Here is a 12808-nt window from a genome sequence, read left to right on the forward strand (position 1 = left end):
GTGAGAAAGGTGGGGGGAAGTCTCCTCAGAATATCCTGCTACAGGACTGTTTTCATTCAAGAGAGGTGCAATTTGAGAATCTCCAGTTTTCCCTCAAGCTGGAGGAAGGATGTGGTACAGTCTTAGTCATGGATGATTGGAGAGTCAGCAGTGAATATCTGCTCATGAGGCTCTTCTGTTGGAGTGTGGCTTCAAAACGAAAAATACTTTTCCAGGGAAGGCATAGGGAAATGGCAGAACTCATTAGCAGAGGATGTTGTAGAGGCCAGAAGTACAGAAAGGCTGAGGAAAAAGAGTAAAAGACTGGCTGCAGATGTTGAATATAATGGTGTCAACACAGATATGTTTTTTTTAGCTCCAGAAGTCCTTCGATTCTTTACTGACTGGGGGGCACACTAGGGAAAGGATTATTCTGTATTTGCCATGTTTCTTTTACTTTTTCTCTAAGCAAGAGTCTTAAGAGGCAGGTATGGGGAGGGAGAGCCCTATACCACCTTTGCTAACTCCCAGTGAAAAGAAATCTGTTGGGAGAAGTAAAAGCAGGGGGAAGATAGCACAATTAAGTGAGGGGAGCTGTGGGTAGGGGAGGTAATGTGATTATCAGGGCACAGGGAAAGCAATGGAAGATACTTCCTTTAGACCTCACGGGCAACGTTATATCTGTGTCCCTGCTGAGCATCTGCCACTGCTGGAAAAACAGGATACAGGTGGAGGTTTGACCCAGTCTGATTGTCCCCAGGATCTCAACAGCACAACTGTGCTCCCAGCATGCCTGGGTGATGCCAGACATGTAGAATAGCATCCACCAGTGGAAGAAGCTGCAGTGGATCACTCTTCTAGAGGTGCAGTAGGAATTATTTCAGCAAAAGGGTGAGAACCAGAAAACCTCATGTTTAAATGGGATACATATTTCTCAAATATTTCTTCTGCTAAGACAAACCACCTCCTGAACAACATTTCTTTTCAAATGTCACTTACAAATGAAATATTTATTGAAAATTGATTTGATTTGCATTGCCTCTAATGCTATGTATGCAAATCAGGCATTCATAGTCTCCATCCAAACTGAAATCCCCTTCCTTGATATCCTTCCATTTAAATAAAAAAATCCAAAAGGATAGATCCTTGGCTAATAATGATAATTAATTCCATTAATGAATCAGTTGTAGAATTGGTCCAAAATGCACAGAGCGTCAGGGTCACTTTCTATGTGACTTGTATGGATTTCTCACTTAGGTTTCTCATCTTACCAAATTTCTTCTGGTTTTGAAATGCTTTGTTCTGTGGTAGTATTGGCAGCTCCCTGTATTTTCCTCACATGACTAGGTCAGTCTAGTCATTCCCCATCTTTGCTGCCCTAAACAGTCGCTCTTCTGTAAATTTGCATTATTATTTTGACGTTTAGAATGAAGGAGGTTATTCCTAGCAAAGGAAAATGTACCTTCTCTCACCTGGTGGAGAATAAGTTTGAAGGGTTTTTGGTTTTTGTAAAGAGCAGTTTAAATTCTGGTTATACTGTGTTTATGTTGCAGAGAAAGAAGCTGTATGCTCCTGCCCAAAAAAGGGACTTTTTCTATTCTGCTTGGCCTGGTGATTAAGTCCCTCTATATACTAGAAAAGGACAAGATTTTCTGCAAAAATGATATCTGGAGCAGCCTATCCCATTACTTAGTTCCCCCTCATGACAGCAAATGTCAGACTAAATCTCTTTTCCTTTCACGTGAAACAACTTCTGGCACAAAAGTTCCAGAAACCAATTGCATAAGTGTCCATGAAAACCCTCTCTTTTTATTAATCAACCTATTTTACCTAAAAGCTGAATTAGAGTTCTTGAGCTGCTAAGAAAAAAAACATGGGGAAGCTCTCAGCTACTGTCACTGCTGTGAAAGCCACAAAAAAGGTCAGTGGCATACATAGTTGTACTGCTCCTCCAGGAAACAATACTTTTGGGGCTGCATATGTTTAGACATGACCAGAAACAAAACCTTGTGCTCTAAAAGAAAACAAGATTGATGTAATGAGTGACAAAATGGTAGTCAAACTAATGTGCTTATTTAACCTTGCATTTGTATGCTCATTAAACACAACACTTAACTGCTGCTACACATTTTTAATCAGTGGTGAAATCTAGGTGTATGAATCTGTCCCAGGTTAATTAAATGTTTTGTTAAAATTCACTGGGCTGATCCTTAGCTGCTACAAATCTGCCACAGGTAATGTCGGGTAATGGTAGGCTAATGGAGGCAAGAATCTGATCTAATTATCTAAACCAGACTTTTCCACCTAAGATATGTATGTGCTGCCAACAAAAGAACTCCTAATCCCACCTTTCCGTGCAGCTAAGTAAGCAGAATGATAGTTTTTTAGTACCAGCAGTATGCTTAAAGAGATATCTGCAAGACTGATTAGAGACAATGGAGTAGCATTGCAAAGCTATCGGTAATATATAGCAGTACAGCTGAATGATAAGAATAAAAGTTGTCTAAAGAAGGAAATCATACGATGTATCATCAGCAAGTGATTAAGATGGTTGGTGGTTCTTTCAGATGGCTTCTGTATTTTGCATTCAGTGTAAGAAATCCTTTGGAGTCCTCACAGAGGGCATTCAAAAACAGTAGTGATAGTTGAAAACTGGAGTCTTGGCTTAATGAACAGTGATTTGACATGATATTTTAAAAACCCTGTCACGGGTTCGGTTTGTAACCGGGCAGAAACACCAATTTAGTGTAGTGGTTTGGTCCAAAATACTCATTACTGTTTATCTGCTGTGAGATAAGAATTAGGAGAAATGCAAAGCAGGCACCAAACTTGAAAGAATATAAAGCAGTTTATTAACAGACCTAAAAGAGGGGAAAAAAAATTATACCACCTTCAGAACTCTCCTCCTCCCCCCCACCTTCCTCCCTTCTCCCACTGACAATGTAAAAAGACAACCCTTAAGATGTTCAGTCTGTTTACCACTTCCATAATAACCTTGTTCAGTCCATTTAGAAAGAGAAGTCTCTTCTTGCTTGTGCTATGAAAACATTATCACAACGAGACAGCCGCCCACTTCCAAATATTGTTCAGTCCATTTAGGAAGAGGAGTCTCTCTGCCTGCGTGTGAGTCCCTTCCCCCGACTTGCAGCTTTTCCCGCAACTGCTTTCGAGAGTCCACTCTTGAAGTTTTTTGGGGTACAATTTTAAGGTTGAGCCGTTCAGAAACAAAAACAGAGGCCCTTCTCCTTCCCTGGGAGCAAAGGGTCTTCATCATCTTCATCGTTAGGACTATCTCTGGGAGCATCTCTAGGAACTGAGGTTTTCTCCTTTCCCGTTTGGAGCAAAAGTCCTCATCTGGTTCATCTCTCCCTGTCCAAACTTCTCATGAAATTACAGCTGCGTCAGCATCTGCCTATCTCAGCGCAGGTGCTTTTGCTTATGAGTTGAACACTCCACCCCCCATATCTTCATGAAATTACAACGGGATACTCTGATATATCATAGCTTCACAACAGAATTTCAGCTTTAAGCATCTCCTCTCTCTCTTCCCTCAGGTTTTCATCTCTTCACAGCAGTAAAAGGGTTAATCTCACCTTGGCCTTGCAGCTTTGCAGCTGGAATGTTGAATTTTTCCTATCGCAGTGGAGAGGGGGGAGAGCCGAGCCGCTTCCGCTGCCCACGGCAAGGCAATGGGAGGGGTTCCATGGCTGGAACAGGTCCATGGCTCCAGGATGGCCGTGGCCCGGCCCCCACTCGGGGCCTGCAGCCACCTGTCCCAGCACTGGAAACGAGAGAGAGCTTGGAGGGGGAGTTTGCCTATTCTTAAGTGTGGATCACAGAGGTGATCACAACTTTAAGTGGCTTAGAGAATTGTCCATATTCAAACTGGCCAGCTGAAAGGTTCTATCAGGTCCCAGAGGAAACTGTAAGCACCCCTTAGCAAGGACATCCCTTCCGGGACTATGCTTCCTAACCTATGACAAACCCAAAAACCAACAAAAAAACCCCAAAACACACAAACCCTTTGTAAATTATGTTGCAATGAGAAGATATTGCTCTTCGGCTAGCTAATACCATTTAAAAACATGGAATGCCAGTTCCATCAGTCACGATATGCCACATCTATCAAGAAGCTGGAGCAGGGTTTCTACCTGATGTTTCTACCAGGAAGAGTCTAAAGGGTTGGAGCACCACACATTGCTTTTAATTGCCAGTTCAACAGAATACTTACCTAGTGTAAGTATAGACATATCCAAGGGAGGTCCAGTGTCAATTTTAGAGATTGCACATCTTACTCATGTAGTTGACTATGAGGAGGTATAAACAGAGTTTCTAAAATAATCACCTTTCCAAAGAGGGATGGGAAGCATCCTCTGTTTCTGAAAGACAGCTAGGCCTGCAGAGGGGCAGGCTGCATCTTACTGCTCTGAAAACAGCGTATTCTGGAGCTAATGATGTGGCTCAAAGGTGTGATAAGAACTTGTGACTCGTTACAGCAGCTCTTGTCAAAGTAGATTACTTGTGGCTCTTTCGTGTTGGTACACCTTCTGTAGGCAGTGAGTGGGCAAAATTCATTTGAACTTCTGTAGGGAACAATAAACCTTGTAGTGTTAAGGCTGCATCCAGATTTATTCAGGCATAAATTAGAGCAGAGCCTTGAAAGCTGTTGCCTGTTCAGGCCTCTATCAATTCTTCACTTAATGCAGTAGTATGGAGCCCCTAATCCCATCCCCACCTTCAAGAAGGCTGCATATGTTTTGTTTTTATGGTGATTTGGAGGGAGCCTTTCCACCGCGTAAAGGATAGTGTGGTTCCCACACTTGTCAGTCCAGGGGAGGTCTCGTGCAGAAGCCTAGTGTCTAATGTGTCGCTGCTGGCCATGAGCTGTGGCATTTCATGAAAAGGTTCTGAGACTGACAAAGACTCGAGGCTTTCAGGCTTTCTGTGCTTCTACGTCTCACTGATTGAAGTAACCTGTGTCCCTTTACACCCCAGGCTTCTGTTTGTACCACTTCATTTTGAGATGGTATGGGCAAAGGGAATCAAGTTTGTCACATTATCAAGACACTTCTGATGATGGAATAAATAGATCAGAAATGAAAGGCTGTGACTGTGGAAATATTTGGCTTCTCATTACTCCTTCCTGTAAGACTTTGAGAAGAGAGGGTTTGGCTCACAGAGAGCACTATTCTTTCAACTCTGTAGCTATAGTAGCTGCTACATATAACCCGGCTACCCTATGTCTAGAGTTGTGCTATATCCTGGAATAATGCTTTACCGTCTCATGCATCTTTATGCTGGCATAAATTATTTTTAATTGAAAATGCTTTTAGCCTTTGAAAAGTATTTCAGTACCCCCAGAAGGATGGGGAGATACTCAAGTAGCATTGTTATAATACTTTTGTTGCATACTAATACAGGTGGTTTTTTGTGGACTATGAAAGTGTTTGAAGAAAGTAACATAAGCATACTAAAAACTATTGCCCAAATCTGGAATGCCTCAGCTCGAGGTATGGGCAAAAGTTACCTGGTGCATTCACATTCGACACTGCTGTGACTGAGCATCCTTAACAACACCGTGCCCCAATTGTGCTGGACTCTTACGTCTGAATGAAGTCTATGCTTAAACTAGATTATACTATAGGACAATCCACCTGCTTAGTCCTCTACAGACAGACTGAGATCTGCTTTACCTGTGCTCTAAACCACCTGGACACTGATGCCAGGTCTCTGTGATCCCAAAGGCTCCTCGCATGGCCTTGGCAGAGCTTGTGTTGCTCTGGCTTGGAGCTGGGGTGGAGCAAGGACAGGTCTGGACAGTCCTGCTCCTCTGATGACCACCCTGCCACACTTCAAGAAGGGCAAAATTGAGCAGGGGAATGGTGAATCCAAATCTGTGCTCTGTGTTCCACAGAGATACTCTATCTGCTGTGTTTTTTCAAAGCAGCTGCTGACATGCATGGTTGTTTAGCTTGCATATGAAGTACTGGCCACAGGGGCTCTCTCAGTGTCCCCAAACTCTGTAGGGCCAAGCATGTGGCAGACTGTACTCTCAAGTATGCTAGTCTCCTTTTAAAGGGGGAAGGACAAGATAAAAGAAAATTCTGTTGTGCTGTTGTTTCGGGCTTTTTTCCCATGAAAACCCAATCCCATCCTATTCAGACATTATCTTAAGTCTTTGAGAATGACATGGAAGGAGACTCATGGAAAATATTTTAAAAATAAATCTTGAGGGGGTTTTTTCCTAGCTGATAATCACCGAAACTACTGAACGGTTTTAAATTGTCAGTGTAAATGAGCTAAGTGCCCTATAATATAGGTTATGACAAATGTATTACGAAGTAGTCTTATGAGCCATTATTGTTACATGTCAGTACTGTGACTGGCAGAAGGAAATTGCATTTCCATCAAATAAGGCAATGGAAGGGCAAAAATATCTTCTTATGCCTTGGACAATCTAGTGAGACAGCTACCAAATACTGATGGGAGTCTGATACACATCCTTCACTAGCAGAGTTAGAGAATTGTAATTTTAAATTGATTCACATGGACAGTCACATTAGGACAACTTAAAAACTTCTAAAGGGGCTTCCCTATTAGCGATAACCTGAAAAACAAATGCAAACCTGAAATAGTTTTTTCCAATATGTTATCCATTTCTATTGTATCTTCCAGTTCCAGATGCTGCAGTTCAGTGAATATATACTGGGCTAAATCCCACTCACTTTAATTACACCAGAAATACCACTGATGTCCAGGAAGGACTTGCCCCACTAAACTGGTAAAAGATTTGCTTTGCTTTCAAAATTTTATGGCATCTTGCAATACTATGTTGCAAGCCAGAATTGACCAACAAATCTCCAAATTTAAAGCCACAGAAAGAACATGCTAAAGGAAGAGGAGAAAGAAACCTACATATGTCTGCCTTTTTTGTAACTTGAAAAGAAGGGGCAATATTTTCACCAATTTTCAGCTGTCTGACTTAAAATGCTATCTGAGGAAAATTAAATCTCTCTCAGAGGAATTAGAGAATTGGAATTACTTGGCTCTTGTTCCAACTTCTTTGCCAGCTTTTGGCACAACATGGGCTATTGCATGTGCCCCAGCAGAGTCACTTACAGGAAGGACAGTTAAACTGTCTGATATGTGAACCAAACTTCACACCATCACTGTTTGCCCTCACTTCACAGCTATCCATTATCTTAAGGCTCTGTGAGCTGGCTAGCACACTGTTCTCAATTTTTGGCCCTGCTTATCCAGTTGGAATGAACTTGTACAAATTTGTAACTTTGTGTTAAAAAAAATGCTCACCTACTTCACCCTAGAGAGGTATTGAAATACTAAAATACTACCAGTACATTTTTGGGGCATTTAGTTTAACATAACGGGTGTCAAAGGAACAATAGGAAAGTTTTGGACATAAAGGATACCTGGTCTTTGAATTTTGTGCTAAGAAAAGGGCTAAAAACTCCTGAGAGACTGTCAGGAAGGTCTAAGTGATTAGAAAATCTTACTCCTGCATCAGTACTAGTCAGACAGCATTGTGACAAAGTTTTGCTTGGTTTGCAGAATGGCAGAACGTGATGCTGGGGAGACAGCGCTTCCTGTAGTCAGATGTGTGGTGTGCAGGGCTCAAGTCACCTGCCTGCATATTGCTCTAATGCCATTCTGGCAGGAAAACACAGGTTCCTGATGTGATTGACTGGATTCTTAAAGCGCAACCCCACCCTGATAATAGCAGGTGTTCCTAAGCACCTTTATTCTTCCTTACCCTCAACCCTCATCCTGAAATGTCAATTTAATGGCCTAGAGATAGAACTATTGAATTCTACAGTGGTGTTAGTAGCTTATTTCCCCATTTGTTTGTTCCTATTGAGACTTACATATCCATGATTCCTGGAAGGTGACAAATTGTGACAGATTTTTGCTCATATTCCTCTGAGGCATATCTCCTAATTGAGGGATAGATTCAAGTAAATTATGAAATGACAGGATTTTTCCCTTGTAGTAGTCTTTTTACTCTTCCTTTTTTCCCTGAATCTGGGACATCTGTGGATATAACATAGTCGAAGAGACCTAACACTTCAGGGTGGGGAAGTTTGAAGCTCTTTCATTATTCAGTCTTTATAAAGATTGAAGTGTGGAACAGGCCTCTGTAGAGAAGATGTTTTGAAGTGGCCAAGGAATAAAAAATGCTGGTTCAGAAGCAGACCAAAGGTGGTGCAAATGGCAAAGGTAATGGGAAAGGGATGGCAGGGCTTTCCCGTGTGAGGGTGTTCACCTTGAGATATTGTAAAGAGAGGAGATTCTTCAGGAAAATCAGTAATTTTAAGTATTTTCAGGAAAGCCCACTGAAATGCTGGTTGCTTGTAGGAATCCTGAGAGTTTGGAAGTTCTTAGATTCAAGGTTTTACTTATGGCATATTTATACTAATCTGTGACACAAATGTAAGTATAAAGGAAATTGGGACAGGTACATAACTTACATTGCCTTAACAGGGAGCTTGTTGTTAATGGTGGCAGAGCCCCACTATTCTGCCATACCCTTTCACTATACCAGCACTCTTCAAATACTCCAATGGATTTAAAAGCGTAACTATTTGTGGGGTATACTGTTTCTGTCCTACCAGATGTCAGATTGATCAAATAGCTGACTGTTGTATACCTGGATATGCCTCTAAGTAACACATGGTCGGAAAACACAGGTAGGGTGTACGGCACCTGGGATTTGCTGCAACCTGCTGTTAGAAGGCCTCTGCTCTCTATCACATATGTGCGGCTGAGTACAATTTGTTTGAAAGTTGCCTCTTGCAGAACTCAAGGCCATATAAAATGTGATAACTTCAGAGTTTGGACTAACATGCGTTTTTCTGTCTTGGGTTTCTGGACTGGTTTTGACCAAGATCTCAGCTTCTGCTTTTGGCTTTCCATTTAAATTTTATGCGTCCTTGAAAGAATGATAACCTTTCAGTGCTAATAGACCATTCCCATTTTCCACCTGAGTTTCCAAACTCTTTTGGCATTCCAGAACTCTTCTAATTTCTCATTTTCATGTGGTAATTATTCCTACACTACAGCTATGAAATGTTCACTTGGGGCAGTCTGAACATGTATGCTATTTACAGGGAATGGATCCGTGGAGAGACTGCTCAGGAGGGAAATAGAGTAGATGCAGGACTGCAGCAAAGCTGTTATTTTGCTCAAATTGAGTCCCAGTGACACTCATTCAGTATTTCACAACAAATGCCTTTAAGCACTAAGATACCAGAGGAATCTCTAGTGCACCCAGCTGCGTGTATCCCTGCTGAGTCAGAGGACTCAGTGACAGTAACATCCGCTACGTATTTCAGTGTACTTTTATCTGTTGACAGATTGCTTCTTGACCCTACCTAAGGTTGGTATAAAAGTATGCTGGATTTCCAGGCAGTGAATAGCGCCCCTTGAGCACCTTTCTCACTCAGCCTAAGCTGTGGCTGTTGCTGCTCTGTACCTATGATTTTCAAAGCCTGGGGAAAGACTATGATCACTGTATTCTTTTCTAAATAACCTTTCCTTGCTCACAGAAATTGTTTGGCTCTTGAGTCAGTGATAAAAAATTTGCCAAAACAGAACAAATTTTTTTAACCAAAGGGTTGCTCTGAACTTTGAAGAATAACATCCAATTCTTGTTATAAGACATCATCTATTTTCCAAGCTATCTTACTGTCACTGACTTTGCGCAGTAGCCATATCTCACGCCATATCTCTTTTTACAAAGAGAGAAACTGCTAGTTTGGTTCAATTTCAGTTTTCTAGAACAGCTCAGGTGCAAGAATTGTATGCATATGGAAGTAGGAAATGGCAGTGGCATCCTCTACTGTGATCTGGAATTTGTCAATAAATGAAATATCAAGACAGAATTCAAGCATACTGAAAGAGACTGAAACAGGAGCTGTAGCCATGATGTGAAATAATGAAGGAAATAATACAAAGAGGATAAATAATCAGGAAAATATTAATAATCAAGAAATGTCAGTATTTTATACTTTGCTTTAACAGCATATGTTTAGACGTAGTACTTCTGGCCTGGCTGTTTGCATGCACTTAAAAAAAAAAGCTTTGGTAAAATAATAATTGAGCCATTGAACAATAAGTTTATCCCAAACTTAGATATTTTCTTTAGGGTCAAAGAAAGTTTTCAAATTGTTTAAATGCTTCCAACTTCCCTACTTTATTACCACATCTCTTTATAGTGGATTGAGTGGTGAAACAAGGGTTGAAATAATCAGATGGCATAATCCAAAATGTACATCCTAACCCAAAATAAAACTAGTGTTGGAGCCATGAAAAAGTTAACCTTGTAAAAGCTAGTCTTGAATCTAAAGCTTGGTCACTTCCATATCTTTATTCTATGATATACTTTAAAACACTTTTAAGAAAGGATTAGGAAGAATGTACTTCAGAGAAAACACTTCCAAATATCTCCTGTGGATTAATCATAAAATAGGACACTTCCTGATTAGGAAAGTATTATGAGACATAAGAGATTGGGTTGTAATGACAACAATGGATTACACAGAATGGCTCTGTTTAGGAAGAACATGTACATATAATAATTCCAGTGCAGTAAACAGAGCTTCCAAGTATTTTAGATATCTGTGGATGTATTCCAAATGATCCTTGGAAGTCTGGGTCTATCATATATTTGCTGTAAAGCTTGTCCTTTTAGAAATTCTTTAGGATTTTGTCTGAGACAGGGATTCAGCAGTGAAAAGAAAGGCAAGAATCTGATTTTATTTTTCCTAAATATTCTGTTTAAAAATGTTTCCTTCTGTATGCTTTTAGAGGAATACGAGGAAAGCATCCCTGAGTAGGTCCTTGGATTTCTTTTGTACATTCTCCATGAAACCTTATAAGAATGTCTAAAGGAAGAATAGAATTATGGCAAACCCCATGTACACGCAGGAGGGATGCATATCCTTGCAGAGACTGGCTTGAAGGGGAATAAGCACACCTGTGGTACAGACCAGCATCTTTATACAAGCATAAATGATCTATGAAATTGCATCACTGGGTCATGAAGTGCAATGATCTGCACTGCATGTGGAATTTATCCTGTTTGCTTGGTTCTTTTTGGTTATCCTGACAATAGTCAGAAAATACTTGACTAGCTGGCCTTTGGTCTGTTTCTCTCTGGCTGTATTTTCCATATGGATGATAATGACAAATAACTGCTGAGCAGGAGTATCAACATCATGACTTAAAAAAAGAAACCTGAAAAACCCCGAAGTGCAAAGGGAATGAATGCTCTGTCACTGATATGTTGCTTTTTCCTAAGCAGTCATGCTTCTGACTCCTATCTGGTAATTACACATCCAGTGGAAGAGAGCAAAATTCTCCCATTATTTCACTTGCCTACCTCTGTGAAGTTGCACTAGTTGTCCCCTCTGTCCAATATAAAATTCTGGAAACTTTCAGAATGATTTCTACATCAGTGACTCTCCTACTTGTACCCAGATTTGAGGTTTTTTAGGTTTGTAGATCTATCATTTGAAGGAGCTCAAATACTACAATAAAAAAACAGGGGTTGCATAGCTCAATCTCTATTCTTCACCTCTCCCTGAAGAAGTTTTATGTACTCTCTTTTCTTGTTGTGTAATACAGCTGGGCATATCTGAGATAACTCAAATCAAAGGGGTTTAAGATAGTGAAATCAGAATTACTGAATTAACTGACAAGGGGTCTGCCTTTGGAGAACTGAGAAATTCAGTAATGCTTATTTTTCAGTTGCAACTCTGCAGCTTGTGCCTGTCACTTGTTTTCTTCTTCAAGCTACTTGGAAATATTAGAGGTCATGAAGCAATCTTGCTGTGGTATTTCAAGAATTTTTCCCTCAAGAATACTGCAAACTAAAAATCTTCAGTATATAATAATCTGCTTCTGTATTATGTCAACACTGATTTATTAATAAAGAATTAGACTTAAGTTTGGCTTCAGTCTGCTAATAATTTGTTGTTTTCAGACCTTGAAAAGCAAAGTCTGCCGCACAAAACTAATTACACTGGTTACTTTAATACCCTTGGAATAAAGTTAATTTCCTGTGCTCTCGTGCACCTCAATCTGTCCTGTCTGTCCAAACACTTCCATGATCCCTGCTACTCATAACATGTATCTGACCTGATATTCTCACAACCCTTTTTGTTTTATTGCTTAGTGACATTTCCCTGGGTAAAGCAATGTTTTTGCTTTTACATTTAATGAACAGACACAGCAGGTAAACTGATTTACCCAAGGCTGTATGGGAAGTTTGACAGAGCCAGGACCTGGCTCCAAGTACCCAGAGTTGCTCTGTTGTCACTAGACATCAGTTGTCATCTGCCTGCATTATCTTCTAGTGTATTCCAGCAATGGGGGAAATGATCACTTTTCCTATGGGACCAAAAGTATAGTGTTGTAGAAAGCAAATTCTATTACTGATTCTGGGTACTGGCAAAAAATACCCATTACGGGATTTTGCAAGGATCCTTCTTTCTCTTTCTGTATTCCTGATTGTATTTAGCTTGCTCGCTTTGACTTATCCTAGGTATTGTAAGTCATATTTTGGATAAAAGCTGAAAATTATGAGGAAACACTTTTACCAAATGATAAATCTGAGAGAGGCATAATTGGATGCACAGTTTATTTTGTATAAAGCATCAGATTTATAGAACTATGGAGTGTGAAAGTTTAATTCAATTTTCCTTCCACAGCATGGAACCTTGTACTGCAGAAGCTATTTTAAAATAATACAATTTTAAACAGTATGAGTACAGTAAAACTAAAAATATCACCACACTATTTAAAGTAGCTG

Source organism: Corvus hawaiiensis, chromosome 1 (genome assembly GCF_020740725.1).
Source record: "Corvus hawaiiensis isolate bCorHaw1 chromosome 1, bCorHaw1.pri.cur, whole genome shotgun sequence".
In the NCBI taxonomy this organism is placed as follows: domain Eukaryota; kingdom Metazoa; phylum Chordata; class Aves; order Passeriformes; family Corvidae; genus Corvus; species Corvus hawaiiensis.